Source organism: Chinchilla lanigera, unplaced genomic scaffold (genome assembly GCF_000276665.1).
Source record: "Chinchilla lanigera isolate Chin_1 unplaced genomic scaffold, ChiLan1.0 scaffold00001, whole genome shotgun sequence".
Taxonomy (NCBI): Eukaryota; Metazoa; Chordata; class Mammalia; order Rodentia; family Chinchillidae; genus Chinchilla; species Chinchilla lanigera.
Genome location: NW_004955402.1, coordinates 6,984,373 through 6,998,159, shown reverse-complemented (window position 1 = coordinate 6,998,159; position 13,787 = coordinate 6,984,373). Strand labels below are relative to the sequence as shown.

The 13,787-nt window shown below is 51.9% G+C and overlaps 1 protein-coding gene and 1 long non-coding RNA gene across 10 annotated transcripts in view; one reads left to right on the top strand and one right to left on the bottom strand.

Moving 5' to 3' along the window:
* Dlgap1 (discs, large (Drosophila) homolog-associated protein 1) overlaps positions 1 to 13,787 on the bottom strand; it is a 296,231-nt gene that overhangs the window by 107,197 nt on the left and 175,247 nt on the right. The gene's annotated exons all lie outside the window — the stretch shown is intronic.
* LOC106149343 lies at positions 10,395 to 13,697 on the top strand. Of its 2 annotated transcripts, none has more exons than XR_001235481.1 (3): positions 10,395 to 10,538; positions 10,915 to 11,081; positions 13,049 to 13,697. It is a non-coding gene; the product is annotated as an uncharacterized LOC106149343 (long non-coding RNA). The 2 variants fall into 2 exon arrangements; XR_001235485.1 differs by having other exon boundaries at positions 10,395 to 10,561.

Below are 13,787 nucleotides of genomic sequence, written 5' to 3'. Positions count from 1 at the left end.
CCATCTCCTCCTCCTTCGCCATCTCCACCACTTCCATCATCACTGCCTCCGCAGCCCCACCTCCACCTCCTCCATGACCTCCAGCACCTCTTTCTGCACCATCCCCGCCTCCACCATTGCTCCATCTCTTCCGCTATCACCTCCAACATCCGTCCCTCCATCATCACCACAACCACCACCTCCACCATCACCACATCCACTGCGTCTGCCACCCCACCTCCACCTCCTTGCTGACCCCTAGCATCTCCTCTGGTGCCATCCCCACTTCCAGCACCTTGTTCCTCTCCTCCATTACCACCACCACCACCTCCACCGTCTCTACCGCCTCCAGCCTCTCCTCCTCCACCATCACCACACGCACCGCCTCCACCACCTCCACATCGACCACTTCCACCATCTCCCACTAACACTTCCTGAGCACCACCAAGTGCCAGGTGCCAGGTTAGTTATTTTAGGTTATCTCATTGCCACTCCACAGTGTGGTTAAATATGAGACAACTGAAGCTCAGAGAGGCTCAGTAACATCCTTGTGGTTACAGAGCTCTGGGTGGGACAGACTGGATTATAACTTGGGAGTCTGCCTCCACAGTCTTCCTCTGTCATTCCCTGGGGGCAGAGGGCATTCATTTTGCTTTCCTCTGTCACTCTTGTCTCAGTGCTTTCCACATGGTAAGAATCCAGTCAGTGGCGACATTCAATACCGGATGCAAAGCGAGGTGGCCTGCTGAGCATCCAGCTCGCTGGGTGTGTTTAATGACAGACACGCTCTACCGGGAATAATTGGCGCTCAGATTCTTTATGAAGTCGCCGCTTCACAAACACTGCTCTGGCTTTTAATCTCTTTCACTCTTCTTCAAACCAAGCTCAGCGCGCCCTTCAAGATGTCTGTGCCAGTGTTTAGAAATGTGATTGCGAAGAAGATCCTAAGGACAAGATCAGAAAGAGAGACCGTACTAGGGGGAAAGCAAGTCCTGTGCATTGTCTAGCACCAGGTAAACTGAGCAAAGTATGCAAAAGGTGTCTTAAATCTTTAAAAAAAAACTCTTAAGAGAAAATCTGCTGCATGTTTTCCCTGATTCCCCAGGCTGCAGGCTGCACCTACACGAATTTCCTCCGGACAGGGATGGTGGAGGCCTGGTCTCAGTACCACAAACAGACTCTGGACCCCGGTGACGATTCGGTCTTTGTGCCAGCTGCTGCTGCGACAGTGGCCGTTCCTGCAGTCGGCTTTGCTCCTTCCCAAGTCTGCGTCATCCCCTCCGTGCCGCGGCCTGGCCCTGAGCCGTCACGTCAGCCGTCTCTGCCGCCGCCGCCGGAGCCTCCTGTGTCCTCCATGCGTCGCAGTCGGCTCTCATGGGCCAGCGGGAGCGGTCGTGGTCCCGGGAGCCCCTTCCACTGGGAATGACGCCCTTTGTCCCCAGCTCCCTCTGCCCCGATGGTGTCATTGCCCTGGAGCCCTTGCCGGCCGGAGGCCACTTCGCTTCCCTTTCCAGTGCGGTCAGATCGGCAGCCACAAAGCACAGGTTTGAAAAGGTGTCCCGTGCGCAGGTGGCCGATCTCTGCCTGTCCCCACCGCCCGGTCCTCCCGGGACTCAGCGCAGCCCCGTCTACCTGCCGCATCCACACGTCCTGGCTCCCTCGCCAGTCACAGACCGTTTTGCTCTCAGTCTCTCTCTTGTTTTGAGGCTCCAGCCACTCAGGCTGTCTTTATCTACCGACTTCCGGAACATTCCTTGCTTTCTGGACAGCCGTCGGGCCTGTGCCATGGCTCGGTCCCTTCCGCTGAGATTTCAGCATTCGCGCTGTGGCCACACACGCTTGGCTCCGGCTGTCCTTACCCCGCTCCATGCTCCCAGCCTGGCCCGGGCCGGGCACACAGAGCCTGCGTCAGAGCGATGCCACCGTCACTGTGTCCCTCCTCCTTACTTTGTTGGCCAGCAGGCCTGCCTGTGGGCGCAGCCCCCGGGTGTCAGGGAACCCTCCGCTCTTGCCTCACTACCACTCGCACCTGCCTCAACACTCCTCCGGCTCCGGGAACCCTGGAGATACTTCTGGCTTAAAACCCTCCAGGGGCTTCCTGGATATTCAGTCCAGAGTCCTCAGGCCGACGTCGGTGTTTCCAGGACCCGGTGTGGCCGTTCGTACCCACACGTCCCCTCAAAGCTTCACGTACTTTTAGGCGGGGCTTTTTCACAGCTGGCTGAATCCAGAGAGTGTGAGTGAGTCCTGGTCCCGTGCTGGGACGAAGGGTGGGTGATGCCGGATCAGTCCCCTGACTGGATTGGCACCGCCCTAATTCTTGTAGACTGGAGGAAGTATGAGGGACGGAAAAGGCTTGTCCTCTTTTTTCTCTTGCTGCTTTTGCTGTCTTCTGGCACCTTGAACAGTTGCCCTCTGCCATGTGCCACCCTGCCTTGGAGCCGGCGGCTGATGGACTGAAACCTCCACAATCTGATCTAGGTAAAACCTTTCCCCCTCTAACTCCGAGGGTGGGTATTTAGTCTCAGCAATGAGAGACGAATGACTGAGACACTCGCCTTAAGGGAAGGACAGCAGAGTTTGCCACTGACTTGATAAAGGCAGGCCAGGGTTTGAGCAGAGGAAATTTCCAGAGCAGCCGCGCAGAGAGAGAGCCGTCCGCAGAGCGGCCCGTGTCGGGGTTTTCTTTTGCGGCCTGCAGTGTGATGTCTGCGTCGTTCATAGAGCACTACTTCCCTCCACGCGTGTGAAGCAAGGAGAAGCCGGAAGAATCCTGAAAGCGTCGACTGCGTGCGCCTCCCTCCTCGCTTCGGGGGCTGCACCCACGAGGGGGCTTCTTTGTGAGCCAGTCGCCGGTGCAGACCCGGACCGCAGCGCGGTGTCAGCGGCGAAGCAGGAGCGGCGAGGAGGAGCACCGCGTCGGTCCCTCGCGCCCAGCGTCGCTGGGGAAAATGCAAGGGGTCGCCCTCACATCCTCATCGTAAGGGGAGACCGCACCAGACACCCCGAGCGCTTCCTCCCGCTGCTCTCGGTCCCTGCGGTCTGAAACGACGTCACGGCAGGCTCAGCCAGCGGATGGGGATGCCGGGCAGCAGCGTTTCTTGGGAGTGTGATCATTCTGGCCAAGTGTGAATCCTTCCCAAAGCACTAGGAGCCCCTGACAGGGCGGTCAAGGCGGCGAGGACGAAGATGTGACACCACAGCTGTCGGGAAAAGGACAGCAAAGCGCGCTGTGTAGTGTTCCAGCGGGGCTCTTTACACACTGTTGGTTAGGACAGAAAGACGCAGTGCTGATGCACTGCAGGGCGCGTCAGCGCCGTACATTAATGCCCTGGCTGGAAATGGAGGTTTTAGTCCAAACAGTTCCCCGCCCCCGTCTGATTTTTCTTCTACCCCACAAATCTTCACTATTGAACCAGGGATGAACCGTCTCACAAAGAGAAGAGATGCCGCCCAGATCAAAGAAATTAGAGTCAGATTCCAAGCTGATGTTTTCATTTTATTTTGTGTATTTCAGACAGGGTCTCACAGTGTAGTCCAGGCTGGTCTTGAACTCACTAGGGGGCCCAGGCTGGCCTCGAACTTTGGTGATCCTCCTGCCTCAGCCTCCTGAGTACTGGGATCACAGGCGTGCGTCACCACACCTGGGCTCTGAGTTGGCTTTTGAATTTTGTAAAGTAGGGTGCACCTTCTACTCCAATTGTGTGGAAGCGGGATTGTCCCTTACACTGAGTGTTAGAGGCACTGTGGTGGCAGAGCAAGGGCCCCGAAGGTGTCCAAGTCCTAAGCCCTGGAGCCTGTCACTGCCGTCTTATGTGGCCAAAGCGACTTGAAAAGTATCTTTGAGATGAGAGGTGGTCCTGCGTCACCTTGGTGAGCCCATGGTCATCCCAGTGGTCCCTGGAAATGATAGGCGGCAGAGTGGCAGGGGAAAGAAGACTCGGGCGGGGTAGCTCTGGAGGTGGGGCCTCTCCACGCTGCAGGCCAGGCCAGGAGGTGGCCCCTTCCTGAGCCTGCACAAGGGACTCAACCCTGGTGACATCCTGACTTGAGCCCACCGAGACCTGCATCTGACTTCTGACCTAGCAGCGCCCTGAGAAGACCGAGCCGTGCGTCTGCAGTGACTGTGTCTGTGGAAATGTGTCACGGCAGCACGGGGCCAGCAGCGTTCCCCTCGCAGCCCTGGGTTCACATCAAAGCGCACCGCTGGAGTAGCAGGGTTTTCTCTGCATTGATCGCACACAGTGGACCGGTGGTTTAAAGACGTAAAGGTCACAGCAATGTGAGCATGCAGGAGGGACCCTGGGAAGTCGCCTTGCTGTGGCCCCACTCTTCCTTAACTTCTGTGTCGGCCACACGTGGAGCCCACATTAGCAGACCTGGCGGGCACCGCTCCCAGCAGGAAATGATCAGGAATGACGCAGGACTCTTCCTCTCTACGATAAGGAATCGCTGTCCACGTGTGTCAAGCATTACTATCTATATAAAGCCGTCCCAGTGGAGCTGGGAGGGGTGGTGCGTGCCTGTAATCCCAGCTCGAGAGGCTGAGGCAGGAGGACAGGCTGTTTGAAGCCAGTCTGAGAAATGTAGTTAGACCCCATCTCGAAGAAAAAAAGAGATCGCCATCAAATTGGAAAACTGCCTTTAGACATACTCTAAGTATTGGCGATACAGCTAGATATTTTAAAGAAATGACTGGTTGAAGCATATGCAATACTTTTACAGAAAACCTGAGAACTCGACACCAAAAATATAAGCAAAATCTGTGTCTCTTGATTCATGTGGAACAGTCTGTGTGGACAAAAAGCAGAGAAACATGTGGGATGTAAGGGAGAAATCTACTTGGTAAAAGGAAGGAGGCAGAGGGGACCGGGGAAGGGGTGGATGTGCCCGGGCAGCTGGGCGATCTCCGGGAACGATCAGCCTGAGGCTGAAAACCCTTGAAGTGGGGAGGGAGGGCACAAGATCTGCCACGGGAGGAGGGCGCCGCAAGTTCTCGGAGCAAACGTCAGCATGCTCCTGTGGATGCTATTTGCTTTTCTCCTGCTAATGTAAAGTACTATATTCTGGATATGAAGAAAAGACAAAATGAACATAGGAACCATTTGTCTGGAAGATGCCAAGCAGGAGCACGTGGCTTGGCTCACCCTACCCCTCCTCCCCCACACCCCTTCCCTTTGCCCTGACCCTACCCTTGCCAGGGGAGCCTGGGGCCTCCTGCCTCGCTGGGCTTCGTGCTCCTGACGTCCCGAGGCCCTTCGCCAGGGCTCCGCTGGTGCTAACCACAAACATTTTCACATCTTAGATGCTGTCGTCCAGAATCTGGGTTTAGCCTACTGCCACCCAGGGTGCAAAGAAAGCAGGGAAAGTCTTTGCACCCTCCCAGCTGTGGTCCTGCCCGGGTGCTCTCCGCTTTAAGTACGATATTTTGGGAGGCAACAGCATCGCACAAATGTTTGCTGAATTGAAAAAGAATCTCTGAAGAAGACTCCTGGTTCTACTCACTACAGCGTTATTGGCAGAGCAAGATCTATGGCTGCCAGAAGGATTTCCCGTCATTGATCTCCCTGCTCAAGTTAAATCCAAATCACTCCCAAACCTCTGAGTGTAACTGAAATCCTCACACAACAGACCTTTTCATCAGCCAGATCAACAAAGCTAAAGGCCCAATTGCTCCATAAACCCTACCTCCTTCTGACCGTTGGTGGGTTTCAGAAATGTAACTCAAGACTTCCGTCGCCACAGCCAGGTCAGGCTGCCCTTGTTTGGCTACTGTTGCTAGTGTCTAAAAAATAATCTGTCCTTGTGTAGATCAGACAACAAATACCCTGTGTCCTTTTTTAGCGGACTGATCTTTTTCCTCCTCTAAACATACCGTAATTAAGAAGAGAAGCAATGAACTATTTTCATGGAAAGATGATAGACTCTGAGAGACATAGCCAGGCACAAGCCCCTTCAAGCTTTTCCCAACTGGAAGACCAGATCAGAGAGTTTAAAAGTATGTGTTGAGAGGGGAAAAAATAAGGTTTTTCTCCCTTTTGTTAAAGCGATTTGGAAAATTCTTGAAGAATGAATGCGGTTTCTTTATGGTAAGGTGTGTTAGCATCTTCAATATAGTGCTGAGGGCTGTGACTTTCTAAGACATAACCAGGGTAAGAAATATTTTTTTTTATTTGTTTTAAACTTTTTTTTTTAGCATACTTCCTGAAATCTTGGAATATAGTTTGAGAAATGTTGAGAAGCCTTCCCTTCCCTCTTCATTAAAAAAATGTGTTTTTGGGGGGTGGTATGATTCCTCAGCATGGCTGAGAATTTCTGAACTGTGGGCCACTGAGGTCTGGACCAGGGTCTGAGTGAACAATATCAAGGGATGAGAGTTGTACCTTGGCTTTGGTTTTGCTCTTGGACAAGTATCTGTGGATTCCAAGTTGACCTGGACCTTTGATTGGTTCTGAAGCACCTTGGCCTTTGCATGGCCTGAATGCCTGGCTGGTCCATTGAGTGGGTCAGCACGCCCAAAGGAGGCACAGGGAGATGTGGGCACATTTAGAGGAGAGAGGCTTGTGTTTGTAGCATTGTGTGATAGCAGTGGAAAATGGACTGAGACCCATCTACACAGAGACCATTTCTGCCTGGGTGTGGCTGAGGCAGGAGGATCACTGAGTTCCAGGCCAGCCTGGGCTCCATAGTGAGTTCAAGTCCCGCCAGAACTACATAGCAAGACCCTGGCCAAAAAGAAAAAAAAAAAAATCTAACACAAATACCCGCTACTGTTCTCAGGCCAGATATACAGGCTAATTTGAAAAAACGTGAACCAGATGAACATAAGTTACTCTGCTAGGCTAAATTAACATGCATATGATGTCTGGCTTGTTGTTTTTATCTTTAAATTTACTGGCCTGATTTGCATTTATATTGTAGCAAAGTGAAGACAAATACTGGCCTCAAAGAAAAAAAAAACAGAAGTGCTTTATAATTCCACCACACACCAACATTTTGAATTAGTTCCCTTAACATTTTACACAAGGAAGGAGAAGGAGAAAATTAGAAGGAACGTATTTAACGCGGTGTTAGCTCAGGTTAATGTTTTGGTCGGTTCATCTCAATCTCTAAGAAGCTATTTTAGGGGAACTTTGAAAAGTTTGCTAATGACTTTGGCATATAATCAGACAGTACCAAAGAAAACCCGTTCCTGGCGGCATTTGAGTGGCCTCCAGTAATGTAATTTAGCTTAGAGATCAAAGGTTAAGTGCTTCTTAGAGAGGAGAGAAGTAATCATTTCCATTATATGTACTTTTTCGAGTGTTTTTATTGTTAGTACAAAATGAAATGGATGTTGCCCCTCCTACGAACCATTAACAGCTGTGTATATGCACCCACAATGCCTTATAAGAGTCAATTATAAAGTTTTCCTGGTCTCTAGAGTTCAAGTGCAGTTTTGTCATTTCAATTTGGAGTTTATCCTTTACCAGGCACTGGCGGACACATCACAGCCTCTGCTCTTCCTCAGCATCCGTTCTTCATGGCTGCCTGATGCCTTTCTTACTCATTCAAGAATTGGAGAAGCCGTGTCCCTGGAACTCAGCGCCTTCCACCGTGCTGCAGACCTGGTGAGTGAGGTGGGCCTGGGGACGACACGAGGCTGGGCCTTGGTCACTGAGTCTGGGCCTGGAGCTTCAAGGCCAGGCTCACGGCCACGAGAGCCCGCAGCCTGGTCACTGCCACCTGTCAGCCTGGCTCACGCTTAAAACCCTCTGGCCCTTGCTTCAGGTCTTCTGGATTTCCCGGCACCTAAGCCATTCCATTCTTTGTGCTGCTAACGTTAAGGAACAGAGTCAAGATAAGCCATGCTTTCCGATACTTGATTTCCTTTTCCCACGCGTACTCATCTGCATGTTGAAAATGGAACATAGTGAATTAGGCCGTGCCTCGGCAGAAACTTGCTAGCACACGGATGTGAAGCCCGTCAGATTAGCGGCACAGCCTCCCGCTGAAGATGAGTACATAGGAGGAGGAAAACAGCGCCTCAGGGTAATGGGCTCCCCCCAACCTGCTGTATAATTGCACTCAGGGCCACAAGTCCTCTGGGACTTCACAGATGAAGTCAGAGTGCCCCAAACACATTTAAAACAGGAGTCAGTTTGTTTATTGGAAATTTGTTTATTGAAGAGGACAAAAGGGATCCGTCTGGGGTGAGGCAGTTGCTAGGGGCGCATTTAATCTTCGCATCTCAGAGGCATGGGCAGTGTCTGGCATGGTTACTGCTGCATCAGCTTTTGAAACAGGCTGATGGTAACTTTGTTTTTTTGGTTTGGTACTGGGGATTGAGCCCGGTGCTTTTGCACTGAGCTATATCCCAGCCCTTTTCACATTTTTTCTTTTGAGACCAAGTCTTGCTAAATTACCCAGTTGCCCGGGTGGGGTTCAACCTTGCCATCTTCCTGCCTCAGCCTCCCAGAGTGCTGGTGTTATGGTTTGTGTCTAGATGTCCCACCACAGCCTCATGTGGTCATGCAGGTTTTTCAGATGTGGCTGAATCTAGAATGTGTGGTGCTGGGGTTAAGGGTGGGTGGTTAGTAAATCAGTCCACTGATTGGTTTTGGCATGGTCCTGGCTAGGATTAAGGGTGTGAGTGCTACACCTGCCCGAGGGTGGGTAGCCTGCATACAGTATAAGGGATAGAAAGAGGCTTTTCCTTCCTCCCTTGTTGCTTTTTTTGCTGCCTTGTGGGCTCCATGAACTGTTCTCTGCCCAGCCACATTGCCTTGGAGCCAACTGATTATGGACTGCAACCTCTACAAACTGTGAGCTAAATAAACCTTTCTTCCTTTAACTTTGGGTGTCAGGTATTTTGTCTCAGCAACAAGGAAAGTAACTAGGACAGCTGGGAGTACAAGTGTGCACCACTGTGTCTGGCTGATGCTGGTTTTTTAGTGCAGTGATTGTCTAACCTCATCAGAGCAGCAAGATTGCACGTCAGTGGGAAGAAGCAACGGAGTTGTGCTCACCAAGGGCGACGGCACTCCTTGTTACTCTTCACTGTCGTGTCTGCGTGTCCTTCTGGTTAATGGTGAAGCAGCAAATTGCCTCCTTGTGCCAGGAGGGTCTCAGGTCACAGCCTTCCCCACAAATGGCTGAGACTCTGGTTTCTAATGAAAACTAGGAACATTCTTATGATGACATCTGGAGAAGGATGGTGCTGCAGAATTAAAGAAAAGAGCAGGCCAGGCAGAGGATTCAAGTCGCGCTCATGGGAGAGTTCGGCATCAGTTACCAAGGTGGGAGAACTTGGGGTCTCCAGTGGGGAATCTGGGAAATGTTCCAGGAGGCCACATGGGCCTGGAGCTCAGGAGAAGTGGGTGAGAGAAGTTCTGGGAGCTGAGGCTAGGAAAGAGTTTGGACTCTGGGTGACGAAGAGGAGACAAGGTGCTACCTGGATCCACGTGGGTACATTTTAGGCCCAGTGCATATAGGTGCCACTTTGCTAGGATAAACTCAGGAAGTCCAGCCAGGATCTGGCAGGTGGACATAGAATGGGTAACACAGTAGGATCATTCTATGTTGCAGGGTTGTGTGTACTTCCCAGGATGGACAAGGTTGGGAAGGTTTACCGAGGGGTCAGAAGCAAGGGGGATACATTGCCATTTCTGTGAGACAGCGATAGGAGGGCTCCCAGGAGAGGTGACCATAGGCCCCTAGAGCAGGGTCTGGGGGTATGGACGTCTCCTAGGGAGGTGTCTGGGATCCTGGCTTCTCCCTGGGTGCTTTCTGCACTGGGAACTGGAGGACAGAGAGGCTGTGGGACCAACACACATCATCCTGCCTGCAACTGCTGGTGACTCAGCCAGCGACGTCTCAGAAGTCTCGTAGCAGAAAAGGTGTAAGTTAGGCTCCATGAACAGTCAGCACTTACACCTGCAGCACGTGCCTACAGGGCAGGGATGGGGCACCCCACAGCTCCCACTCGACAGCGCCTGGGTACCAGGCAATAAGAGACAGGGCAAGAAGACAGAGGGCGGGAGTCTAAGACCTAGCAGGAGTACAGATGGGGAGCCTGGCCTTACAAACAAGCAGGAGGCTTTCTTGCTAAGACAAAGGCAAGCCAGGACCTCTGTGTCTCCTCGATCATGAGCAGCCAGAATGAACCCAGAGCTCGGGAAGGTGAAAGCCCGATGGTGCTGGCTGGCCCCACGACCATCCAGGGTAAAGCAGGACTGGAGGGAGGATGGGACCCAGAGTGGCTGCAAAGGCGGGAGGCTGTGCTCAGGGTCACTGGGACCCGCTGGTCCTGATCAGTGATCGGACCTGTGACAGCTGGAGACTTCATTCACGTGCTCTGAATTTCATCACAGTGATTCTGGGGCTGCAGGATGGGCAGATGTAGGAAGGGTAGAGGAAGTGCTGGAGGGCAGGGAGGCAGAAGTATAGAGCTATGAAAAGGACAAGGCAACGAGACTGGTAGAGAAGGAAGAAAAAGAACACGGTGGACAGAAATCACCAGAATGGCTTAGGGTGCAAGACGGTGGCGGCACTGACCAGGCGAAGGTGCTGCGTGGGAGGTCAGGTGCTCAGAGGGACACAGGTGCTGTTGTCACCTGTTCCCCACTAGGGCTCGAGGCATATTTGAAAGGTCGATAGTGTGGGCCCTGTCTTCATTTTTCTCTCCTTTTTATAAATTGCCAGTTTTAATAACAGCTTTCTCAGGAAGGTAAAAATAAATCCACTGCCATATAAACATTTTGATTATGTAAAAGCGCTTTGGTTTTAAAACCATTAAATATAAAAAAAGCAACAAAAAGTGCCTTGTCATAGGAAATAAGGTCATTCAGGAAAGAAATAATACAGGTTGCTAACACTCCAGGGTGCAACTTGACAGCACCGAAGAAGTATAAAGAATAATATAGTGCCGCTTTGTTTTATTTTCTTGCCTTTCAGCAAAGAGGAAACAGTTCACAGTTCCGGCCAGCTGGTGGACAACACAGCCAACGCTGCTGGTGGGTGAGGAAGTCAGTGCACCGTGCAGCCCAGGACCCCCACTCCGGGAGTCCCTCTCATCGCAGCATTTGGAGATGCGTCCTCTTCCTCCCAGCACGGCAGTGGCGGTGAGTGTGTGGCTTGCACTCCCCCATGCACACACGGCTCGGCCACCGCCAGAGGGAGCCACTGCGTGCAGTCTTTCACAGGGTGCGTCCCTGGGTTGACGAGCGCTACCTAAGTTACACTCATTCCTCCTGACCCCCACCATGACAGGCCCCCGGGCCATGGCACGCTCTGTGTGGACAATATGATTGTCGGGGACATCAGGACGGCCTTGCACAGCCATAGACACCTGAGCAGATATTTTCAAAAACATACACAGGAGCTCTGGTTTTCTCACAGCCCACCAAGGAGGAGGGGGAAGCGCAGCAGAGTCCTGGGCAAGGGCTGGGCACTGCAGGTGGGGACCCCGGAGTTTGCCTGCACACCAGGCTTCCGGGAGCAAGGTAGGGAGCGATTCTGTGTCCCAGGTTAAAGAAAAAGGAAATTTTGGGATGGAACGAGACGTGGTCATTTTAGGAGTCCATTTGGGCTCGATTTTCTTTTAAATGTTCTCCCAACCATTTTGAGTTATACTATCTGGCACAGTGGCCCACAGGGTTACAGAAGGCTCTCTGGTGGGGAAGCATTTTTAGTCTGGGATTTATCAGTTACTGAGCTGATATGGAGGCCAGCTGGAATGCACACAAGCAGAAGCCGAATGAACACTTTCAGGATATATTAGTATTAGTATAGTAGTCTTTGGATATTTTGTTTTTGTGTTTTTTGTTTGTTTTTGTTTTTTTTGAGACAGGGTCTCACTATGTAGTTCAGGCTGGCCTCAAAGGTGTCCACCTCTGGAAGGGGACGTTCTTGCATGCTTTTGATGGATGCAGAAGAAAATGGGCGCTGGGTCCCCTGGTCACCCCTTCCTCACCATGCTGACAGTGTGATGCCTCGTGACCTGGTGTGTTGTCTGCTGTCCCGCATGGGTTGCTGCATTTCTGGAACCAGATGTGAATCCCGTCTCTGTGAGAGCAAGGACAGTGCCTGGCTGACTGACAGGGGCCCTTGGGGCTGCACTGTCACAGTAGACAGAGGAATAAAGGAATAAAGTCCTTCCGAAGAGCCCATGCCGGGCCACTGCGGGACCTGGTCCTTATGACTGAGAACGCCCGTGGAAGGCTGCTGCTCTTGACCAGGGCTGCAATCTCTTCTGAAATCCACAGTGACATTGTTTTTTTGGTGAGCAGATGGTAGAAACCTTACCCAACTCCTGTGCTTCCCACCTGAGAATGCAGATGTAGGAGCTGTGATATAATATCACTGTCATCACAGCTGAGAAGTCACCTCGTTGGAGATGATAGGGGGTGGTCTTTAGTCATTTTGCCTGAAAACTGTGTGTGGGGGTGTCACAGCGCTGACCCCAGCACCCAGCATTCCGGCTCCCGGCCAAGGCCCCTTCCCAAGCCAATGTGAACAAAGCATTCCATTCTTGCTCCACTTCTGGTGTCCTCCTCCTCCCCAGCAAGGGCCCCGGGTGAGGGGCATCTGGACCTAAATGCCTTTGAATTTTGCTGCCTGTGCCCCGTTAAGAATGAACAAGGTTTAGCAAATGTGACTACCGGGGAGTGAATTCTTGCAAAAGGAAGGACCTGAACTAGCTCTCCCTGGGAGAAAAGAAACCTCAGGAGTGTGCCTGGCAGTTCTGGGAAGAGCTCCGGGAAGAGGACTGCTCTGACTCGGCCTTCACTGGGGGAGGAAGGAGAGAGAACCAGCTCGCTCCTTTCCCAAGGCTTGCCCTGCTGAGATGCCTTAAACTTTGCTGAGAGCTGTGATTTGAGTCCAATCTTAGAAGAGAAAAGAACTCAAAAGCTTGACAAAATGTATTTGTTTAGTGATTAGTCAACAAATATCTAGCAGGTACTTCAACATCAGGCCCCAGGTAGACAATAAAAGGCCAACCAGCTCCTTCCCTCAAAAGTGTTCAAATAGGATATATTTGCAAAGGGTGGCAAGGGCTGAAAGGAAAACAATGCACAATTAATTTCAGGTCCAAGTCCTGGCCCTGAATAAAAGTAGGAAGCTGCCGTGGAGCCCACTGCTGACGTGCTGTGCTCCATGCTGGGCTGCACACTAGGTCTGCAGTTATCGACCAAGGACCTCCTCAGACTGCCTGATACGCTGTGAAAAAACCTTCCCTGAGCACACTGAGCCAGCGCCTCCCCGTGTCGGTAGGTGCCATCTGAACGCAGACTGAGCTGTTCGCACCTTTGAGCTAGAGTCCAGCTCCAACACCATGCCAGTGGGGGTGACAGTAACTGCACGAGTCAACCCTCCCAAGGAGGCATGGTTCTTATCACGTTCCTAGCCCTGAACTTGGGGTCCAACACAGGATTTGGTGGTGGTGGCCTCTGAATCCACAGGTCCCACACCCACTGATTCAACCAGCCCCGGACCAAAAAGATTCTGGAAAAATGAGTCCTTCTGTCTTTTTCTTGTCATTATTTTCTCAGTGTTTCTGTATGGCAACTCCAACCATTGTGTTGATGTTAGGGGTACTCCAGACATGGTGGACAGTACACAGGAGGCTGTTGGGAGGGGGATGGGCATGTGTGTGCACACGTGTTCTCAAAACAACCAATGCTGGATCCTGAGACATACGGAGTTTGCTATTCCATGTTTCTCTTTATTCCATTGCAGCCCAGCCCTGGGCCCTGTGCAGGGCCATGAGGTCATTTTGCCTTTTGGCTTTTTCCTTTATCAAAAGGAGATGTGGGTTGGAAAGGGTG